The sequence below is a fragment of the Athene cunicularia genome (assembly GCF_003259725.1).
Source record: "Athene cunicularia isolate RWA chromosome 2 unlocalized genomic scaffold, athCun1 chr2_part1, whole genome shotgun sequence".
Taxonomy (NCBI): Eukaryota; Metazoa; Chordata; class Aves; order Strigiformes; family Strigidae; genus Athene; species Athene cunicularia.
The window spans coordinates 66,005,968-66,015,938 of record NW_020799095.1 but is presented as its reverse complement, the minus strand read 5'-3'; the positions used below and the strand labels follow the sequence as shown (position 1 = coordinate 66,015,938).

Genomic DNA, 9,971 nt, shown 5'->3' with positions numbered 1-9,971 from the left:
CATGTGCTTGTGTGCCATTACTGTCAATGGGATTTAAGCAAATGCTCAAAAGATTGTGCTGAATCAGTGACTGAGCAGTACCTGCAAGGAATAAGGCCCTTAGATTCGGGATTAGCAACACTTGAGGTTTCTATTTTATTCTTCAGTTCTGACTGAAATTTTGTCTAGTCATATTCTCAGTCAAAAGAGGACAAATTAATATTATTCCATTGACTTCCAGGGAGCTGTAATGATAAACATGAGCTGGAAAACTGGACCAAAGAATCAGAAGAAAATGCATGAATAAATTATCAACTGTGGACATGCCCAGGAACTGAGAGCAGTCACCTCCCCCCACCCTCTCACTCTCCTGTTAAAAAATCCTCAGCCGTGTAGCCAGAGAGCAGGAACGACATCCCAGGACTTCTGTGGCCAGTGACACAGCAAACAACATCGTGAGCAATTAGTTCATACTTAATCTGTGATGAATTATTTATTGAAACTATTCTACAGCAACATATTATTATTTATTTGTATGACATTAGCACCCGCAGGTCCTTACTGTGTGAAGCGGTGCTCTAACCTAATAGAGTCCCAGCTGGCAAATATGTTCAGAGAAATCAGTCTTGGCTGCAGAATTATTTGGCCAAAATGCAGCTAACTTCACAGGAAATCATATTAGAACAGAGTGGTTAAGTGAGTTCTACCCTGTAATAGATGTGTAAGTTAAACATGTCAGCTATGCTTTCGCCCAATTAAAGCACACTTATTAAAAAAAATAGCTGAATGCCTACGATATTATGATTAATTCTATAACCACTGGAATGATTTAAAAGTCTTTGTGTACAGAATTTTCAGGTGAGGTCAGTGCGATTTTCACTCACAACAATGGCATCTTGCTTCCTTTAAATGAATCAGAATTATTTTTTTTTTTTAAAAAAAAGTAGATCTGGACATAATGCACAAGAATATCTTATGTGGAGGAAAAACATGATATCAGACCTAACATAAGGATATCATAATTCTTAGATGAAAGTAAGAGAAAAAACTAAGAAATAAAAAGTGAGGTACAAAATGTTCACTGGGAGCTCCTAGAGGTCAGCGGACACCATAACATGTACCTTCAGTGGTCACCAGGATAAACTCTGACTTCAGTGTCACACATCTTTCCACTGTACTTGTGGGTAGGACTGTTGCCAGGAAAATGGCCTCTTCTTGCCTTTGGTTTTCATTCTCTTCCTATTCTGTGACTGCACAGTCTGAACTAGACACTATCTCGTGCTTGGTAATATATGAGCTGTTCAAGCTTGGTCAGTAGGTATTTTATGGTTATCCCAGGTTGCTTTCTGTAGCAAGGATAAGAGAGTTTTATGGGAAATGTTGGCTTTGTTCCACATGAGTCTGCAACAGCATGCCACAGTTTGCAGATACAGACATGGTGTGTGTGTCAAAAGAACTACTAGACGAAAAAATATCTGACATCACCTGATTTGTAGACATCTCTCAATCTCTGCTTTTGGATGCTCATTAGTAATTGAGTTCCACCACATACCAATGCACTAGAATTTTCCCATATCCAGGAGAACACGTGGATATCAGCTTGCAGTGGAGTGTCATCTGGCCTGAATCCAAACCATAAAGCCAATACCTTCACAGGATGAAGGTGTTTGGAGACTGAACTGAGGTACACATTGTGCAAGTGGCCTCATCTTGACATGACTGAACAGTGGAAATGCATGAAGTTGTGATCTCTTAACATCTGTTTCTGCCTTATTTTCTGAATCTCTTCAGAACAAGCAGACACCCAACCCTGCAGCCACACACCCCAGCTTTAAATGGGTTACAGGTACTGGGCCCTGCACTTCGCGGCTCAAGTCTTTCTGCTGCTTCAACCCAGCTCTGAAATGTGTCCCTTCAGGTTAGCTTGCATAAACATAAAGCCCCAAATTAGCATTGCAAGCAGCCATTGCCCTCAAAACCCAGTAGTTTGTCTGTGTTCAGTGCATATTTGCCATCTGCTAATGCATTAAAAAAATAAAAAGGAAGGAAAAATAATCTGGGACAAGTCCTCAATTGGACTAAATCCATGTGTAACTCCAGTAACGTTAAGTAACTGTCATTGCCTTTACCAGCTGATGAACGGGCCACTGTGACTGCAAAGCAGTGGATGCTTTGGAGCATTTGGCCTATGCTTTGTTTCTGCCTGACCAAAAGGATGCCAAAGGAGGGAGTACATTTTCATGGAGGCAGCCTACTGGTTGTCTGCTGTGCAGAATGGGGTGTATACCTACACACTGCAATCCTTCTGTACTTCTGGCTGCTTGGCTCTAGGCACAACTCACATACCTTGTAATATAAATACTCAGCTTTGCTTTCTCAGCTCTAACCGTTCCCATGCAAAGTCAGAGGCATGGACACTGTGCCAAAAATAGGAAGCTGAACTCTAGATCCTGCAGAAATGATCTCTCTAAAAGACATAAGCAAAGAGGGAAAAGGATGTGGGACCATCTCACACCAGAAGGGATATTTTTTCTGTGGGATTTTTCCTCTATCAGAAACAAACAAACAAACAAACAAACACCTTAAAATATTAAAGTAACAACCCCAGTTCTTTTGGACACAGGAGTGAGCTTTTTAACCTGACTCCTGCTCAGAATGAGTAGTGTGTGACAGCCTGACTCATGCTACACCGTTACTATTCAGACCACTGGCACTGAAAAAAAAATACATGACTGTCAAGTAAAGAAATGTAGAATGGTGAGAACTTATAAAAAAAATGATTACATTTTACTTCTAAAATTCTCTCTATTTTAAAACAGAGAGACTCTTAGCATCTTTTCCCTACAATATGGTGGATTGGTAAATGCCCATGGGGGAGGGATATCTGGAAACAAAACAGAACACTCTCCAAAAGCTTTTAATTAACACTACTTGGACAGGGTAGTTCAGTAAGAGTGTTTAAAAGGCCTCAGAAGAGAAATTTTTCATCTTTACTTCATGGCTCACCCTCACATACCTGTCTCCTTCAATAAACTATTATTCTGCCATTGAGAGCACCTGGATTGCTGGCTGGTACCACACATCTTTCAGTATGTTGATACCAACATAGCTGGTATTCCTCAGGGGATTGGCAAGCAAATGGGTTTTTGAAAGCCCTCTACCTTCAAGGCCTGTACTCAAACCCCAGCTAGAAGAGATGCCAAAAGTTGAAAGCACCATTAGTACCATCTAATGGCTCTTCAGAGGACTGTGTAAGCAAAACAAGTATTTCCATTCCCTTTCATACAGAAAAAAATAAATAGTAGGGTGCTGTATTAATAGCATCATCTGTTGAGAACTTCAGTGGCACTGGCCCCTGAACCAGTAGCAGAAGTGATGTGGAGGGTTGCACTGCAAAATGAGCTGTAGGCTCCTTAGCGAGGTGGGCTGAAGAAACTGCTGCTGTTTATTCATTATATGTTCTATGGACAAATAATAGCCTTCAGCCTCTGTAGCTGCCAGTGTCTACACTGCAGAAGCATTGCATCAGTAGAGAGTTTCAAAAGGAAAAAAAAAATCTCATTCCAAGGTAACTGCTTTGCTGTGGAGGCAGGCACAGGAAGGATTCCTGAACATTTGAGCCCCTGAATTACTCAAAGAGCCCATAGCCTGTGTTTTCTCGTATCTTCAGAGAACTACAGACAGGGGAGTCTCTTATCTCAGGGTGGAATTCACTTTTCTCACAGTCTAGAAATGCAGTGAAGGATCTGCAGTGAATATACCTGATGCATTGAGGCCACATTTTTAAATCTTAAAACTTTGACTTGCAATATCTCCTGCGAAGGAGGGGGAACAGGAAAGGGGGGACAAAAGACACTCAGTTTTACAACCACCATTAGAGACCAGTTTTTAAAAAGGAGTTGGATAACTCAGGGTTTAAGTGTCAGTGCCCTTCCTTTCATGAGTAATCCTCACTCATACTGAGTTCAAATTTTTTTATAAAGTGAATTTTATCACTATCTTTTAAGGTATTTATACCACAGAGAACATATTACAAATTCACAATGGAAAAATTATTTCATGAAGCCAGTGGTGACTCACTTGAATAGGAGTTTGCAGACCTGGACACTGGGGTTTGATGATTCTCTGAGTACTCATGCTCTGTAGATGTGCACCTTAACAGAAGCACACGCACGCAAAAAAAAGACCATATGACATGCATTTGTAAGTAGAACAGATTTTGCCCTCACACAGATAATTGTATATGCATCTAAAATGCACATATCTGCTCATCCCATGCAGACGTCTTCTTATTCCACTTAAAAGTCAGACCTAAAGCCCAGCCTTAAAGCTCAGCCTTAAATGCTGGTTCATCAGACAGGCAAATCAGTATTCTTCTAAGGGAGAAGCAAAGTGAAAACAAACAAAATTTATAACAGCTGAGGACATGATCCTGTTTTCTGTCATTTAGACTGTCTGGTCAAATGACAGGGCCTACGTTCACTCTTGTTTCCATTGAATTATTGGTCTTCCCTCCCCCCTGGTGATCCTGACCACTTTTTCAATGAGTTTGGGAGGTTGAGATTTTACCTGTAGATTTCAGTGAAATTATTCTCATTTTATGTGACTAGTAGCAATGAATCCAGCCCTTATATATCCCTTTTTTGGTGGTGTCTACTTCATCTCACAATCGACTGCATGTGTTTTTCCTTGTTGTCTACTCTTAGCATTCATTTTCCTTAAAGCTCTGACCTGTTAAGATAAAGATGTTATTACACGGGGATTTTAATTATCATGAAAAAAGTAAAATCCCTAGTTCTTGCATATAAAGAAAGCCTTGAAAACATGAAATCTACCAAGTGGAAAAAATACACAAGAACTATCTTAAATTATTTTTAAGTTGGTCCAACTTATGATTTATTTGAAGATTCAAGGCTGGCAATACATTTAATTTAATTGCAATATTTTATTACAAGTATCTTATTACTAACTAGTACTTATTACATTAGCAGCGACCTCTCAGCTTTCTGGAGCAAGGCAAATTTCAGGACTCCACCTCTGTTCCTGTGGTCTCACTGGCTCGCAGATGCCTTAGTCTCTCAAAGACATGCAGATGCCTTGGTCACAAGTGGCTAAATAAAATGAAAATGTATCAAGTAAAGGTGAATGGTAATGACTCTAACACTTAACACGTACATGTTCTTCCTTGTCCAAGTGCTTCGCAAGCAGGAACTAATTACAATACATTCAGTAATAGTGGTATGTTCAGAGAGATGCTAAATTGTGTCCTTACTGTAATAAACTGCTGTGCTGGGGTAGGGAATCACTAGATTACAAAATAGAAGGAGACAGTTTTAGGATAATCCTCTGTAACCTATGCATCCAGATCCCTCTTTGGAGAAGGCACACATCTACGCCTCTGCACAAACGCCTACCCTTTTTTTCAGGAGAGGTTTATACCTTGCCTGCATCGTCTTTGCTTCAGCTGTATCGGTGCAAAGGGGCTGCAGGGCTACAGGAACTTCTGCCTTTGTCTGTTCATGATAGGACACAGAAGAAGGGTTGGGAAAACATTTTTTAACTGCCACAGGTTTAAAGAAAGCTGACTAACCCCTAAAGCATTTTCAGTTACATACTGCAGAGCAAGAGAGGAAAAAAAAAATCCCCTCTCTGCTGCTTTGCTTGTACTGCTGTAGCATAGTCATTTTGTGTTTTCTCCTTGAAGTATATGATGTCAGAAAAAAATAATTACTTGAGCAAAAAGAAATAGGATTGCAGGGAAAAAGAGATTTGTAATATTAACCTGATTATAGCTACAGGTAGTAGATAATCTTCTGCTTTATCTTGTGAGAGAAAAGATAGCTTGCTTAAAAAAATTACTGTAAAAAATTTCCCATTTTTTATGAGGTGTCTAGTAACAAAGAAATGGAAAAAGCGTCATCCATGGATTTTTGTATTATTTCTAGAAAATCTTTCAAGGGATAATTGACATTTCAATGTCATCTTGTTTTTTAACTTCAGCCAATAACCCTTTTCAGGTACTAAGTCTGATGCATGGAAGAGGTGGTGGCAGATGCTCTATAAGAGGCAAATAAACGGTGTGGGTTGTGCTTTCTCTCTGCTGAACTGATCTCTCTCCAGGCTCTGTGGGGCTGCCCTGGAGCTGCTTCTCAGGGGTGCCAAGACATGGTGATGCAATTGCCATTGCCCACCAGGGAATGATGAGGTCTTTCTGGATGAGAAGGAACTGTAAACCATCAAAGTTTTAGAACTCTGGAAATGAGCAGGATGTTCTGTTGACTTGGCAAAGGTCCCAAACAACTGAAGTTCATGGCATTTCTGAGCTTGCCCAGCACACATCACTGAAGGCAATTTTGCTTTTCCTTGTAAGGGATGGTGTATAAGTGATATTCCCTCTCCATGGGTACTTCAAGCATGGAAGTTCTTAAAAAAATATACAGCCACTAAATAGCAGGAGTGGATACCCTAGTTCCTGGCAGTGTTATGGAAGAACATACACACACACACACCCCCCCCCACTTCAATGTCTTGACATTAAAAATTTATATTAAAATACCAGCCCTGTAAAATCCATTGATTACTTGTTCTAATGCAAGAGAGAAGGCATTTCTGAACCTCTTCAGTGTTTATATTATTGATTTAATGAAGGTGGATGCTGCCAGTTTCATGGATGATAACAACTTGGGTTGTATTCTTTCTGCTGGTCATTGCTTAAGTGGCTTTTGATGGCAGTTTCCCTATGCTAAGCTGCTGAACACCTTTTCCTCCTCTCAGCTTTCTAAAAATTAAGTGTAATTCAACCCCTGTGAATGTTAGCCTGCAGATTACAAGACAGCCAAAATGCCAATTGGTGTTCATTTAAAGAGGTCATTATTTTTTAAATAAATTTAAAAAAGTTTGTCCTTTCTATTGGCAAGAAGTATGATTACTTTTCTCTTCCACCTACTCTGTGTTCAGTAAATCCTATAATTTAGACGAATACTAAAAGCAATTTTGAAAGGTATTACAGCACAGTTTTACAACAGATAACAGACATGCTGAAAACTTCTCCTTTTTTTTTTTTTTTTTCCTCGTGAAACCTACTTGAAACAATATCTCTTTGACCTAAGCTTTCATGGTTAGCAAAGCACTAAAACCATGGAAGATATTAGATTATCGGCATAGTTAGCATAGCTCATGATCTGTTTAACTAGAAGAAATAGTTAATTTTCTAAAATGCTGTTTTAAGAAAGCAATAGCAAAAGGAAGCCGTTTACACTCCAAAGATTAAGGTAATACATTTATCATTAAAAAAACAAAACCAAGACAAGGTTGAAAATAAACAAACAAACAAACAAAACAGCTAGCCAGATAGACTGTGGAAAATGGGAATGATTAAAAAAAATCTCTGATCAAAAAAACATCTGCATCCTAATCCTGGTGTTTTCAAGTGGAACAACAGAGTAAGAGGAGAAAACCCACACATTTAAGAAGAAATGTGAGAAGCAAACAAAAAAACAATGATGAATGGAAAAATATGACGAAGTCTGAAAAATTCAGAGAAAGAAACAGATTGAATCTGTGCGTTCTTTCACAATGGAGCTTCTGCTGGCATGACTGCATATTCAGCAGTGTGAATATTATAATTAAAGAATGTCAGCTCAAGCAAAATGTTTTAAAACCTTCCTATTAATAAGCAGATAAACTGCTTAAAAATACTGATTATATTAGGGAAAAGGGATGTGTTTGGGTTTTGTGTTCCAATTTCTTTTATCCACTATAACATATTTAAATAGCAGATGTCTCTCCCAGGCAGTGTTGATAGCAGTACTGTTGATTTCGATACTGAGGTGATAAGAACGTCTTTATGTGGAGGCATTTGGTGCTGCGCTGCAGGTCCCAGATCTCACTGGTACCTGTGCAGGGGTCTAGTCCAGTGCCAGGCAGAGATCCCACCACAGCGGCGAAGCTGTACCAGCCCTGTGCCGCAACTGGACTGGTTAACTCGGCCCATCAGCAGGGTGGATGAGGCAGGGTGCAGCGCAGTGCTGGTATGGCGGGGCTGCTGCCAGTGCCTGGGAGGGCTGGGGGCTCTCCGCGTCTCACTCCACTGCACAGCCTTGTAGGCATAACCTTACAAGCGCTGCAGACAAAGAGCATGACTCCATACAATGCAGGCAGCAAGCACTGTGCAGCGCATTATCCCAGGTTCAGACCAGAACTGGAGTGCATGAAAGAGAGCTCCCCAGTGCTGTGAAATGGGGATGCGAGGTCAGCGCATACCTCCTTCATCTCTGGAGTTTGGAAAATTCATCACCCTGAATTGCAGTTAAAGTAGCTGCTTGTTTTTCACTAGCAAGACAAAGCTATCAAGTATTGGACAAAGTTAGTGTAAAAAAAAAAAAAAAATTATCTCTGGTGGTCACAGGTTAGACCAGATGAGCCCAATCTTGCAAATACTTATGGACAGCTATATTTTTAGAGACACAGATAGTCTCAAGCACTTACGTATGTAGCCACTTGCTTATCATTCTAACCATGACATACAGTGATTTTAAGGAAGATCATCATTACAATGTAGCTTAAACCCACACCTCTTTAGGTCTCTTTAAGATACTGTTCCAACACAAATAATTCAAAGTTGGCTGAACTGTGAAAAATGGCCTTTGAAAAATAACCGCTGATGTATATATTCATGCTGGGCTCACAGGAAAACATTTGTCATTTGGAAAGCCACCCTGCGCTTGCTTTTTTAGCACCCAGAAGTACCAGAGTATCTTAACATTTTTGTCAGGTTCTACCTTTGAGGCTGCAGAGCACTTTTTCTCCCCATTGTGGCCAAGCTCTGTGTTGTGAGCAAGACAGTTTACCTGAGGTGTCATTACAAAGCATGAAAAAATTGTCATCGTAAATAATCAGTGTGAAAATAAACGCAGTCTCTGGGATTGCAGGATTTCTCCTAAAATTTTCACCTTGCTAGGAAGTATCCTGTAATCTAACATTGGGTTTCTATCTTTTTCAATTGCTAAAGTACTGCTCTGCATTTCTAGGTTTCCAGAGAGTCACTATGGCAGTTAGACTGTTAACCCAACCTTGAAGAGCAAACAACAGCACAGGCAACAGCCTGGTTATGAATCTGTAAACATTACCTCATTCATTTCAGAGAAATTTTAAAACTCTTCCCCATTCAGACAATGAGATACAAACTGCCAACTCCAATGTCAACTGTTGAGATGCCAAAACCATTAAACATTATAAAAGATAATTTTAAAATATCCAGAATAATAAAACACACATAATCACAGCCTGGTGACATCCTGATTACGCAAATTTTGAGCCATTCAAAGACAAAACTACATACATTTCTCTCACTGTATATGTTTAACTTTCTTCTGCATAGAAATCTCACAAAAAATGACGGAAGTTTGGAAGTTGGCAGATGACTAGAAAGGAATGCATTCCAGTAGACGTTTGTGTAGCAGAAATATGCGGTGCAATATGATGCACATCTAGATGAACAAAAGGCTTCATGTTTAACGGGTAGGATTTGAAGAGAACAGTATTTAGTAATGTCAGTTCTGAGCATGATTTTCCCTTCTCATTATTTCATCCAGTTGTTGCCTTTTCCTGCAATAGTAGTTCTGTGTTTTGGTATCAGAAAATTATTTACCTCACATTCACAGTGAATCTCTCTTCATTCCACAGTCCAGACATAACTACGTGTCCACTGTTTCTTGCTGCATGGCTCTTTTGGTTTAGGCTACTTAATTGGTTAATTTGCCCTGGTGTCTTATGGCAGAGAAAATAACGATTTTAACATGTATTAAGCTCCCATAAATATTTCACTTCATGCTAATTTCTGGGTTTCCAGTTGAGCTTTTTTAAGTGCTCAAAAAAGCCCTTTTTTGTCACAGTTAAATACTTTACTGGGAAACAGTGACAGGATTAGCCATTCGTGTTTTAAAATGTGTATCGGTGAAGGAGATACTTTTTTTTTTTTTTTTTTTAGACTG

At 39.5% G+C, this 9,971-nt stretch overlaps 1 protein-coding gene across 2 annotated transcripts in view; it reads left to right on the top strand.

The window, feature by feature from the left end:
• Nucleotides 1-219: 219 nt before the first annotated feature.
• CDH6 (cadherin 6) overlaps nucleotides 220-9,971 on the top strand; it is a 94,286-nt gene continuing 84,534 nt past the window's right edge. Inside the window, exon 1 of one of the 2 annotated variants that reach the window (XM_026842385.1) lies at nucleotides 220-434. The gene's annotated coding sequence lies outside the window, so the exon portion shown is untranslated. Of the gene's footprint in view, nucleotides 435-5,034; nucleotides 5,121-9,971 lie in introns of those variants that run through there. The other variant, XM_026842386.1, reaches the window with a different exon arrangement.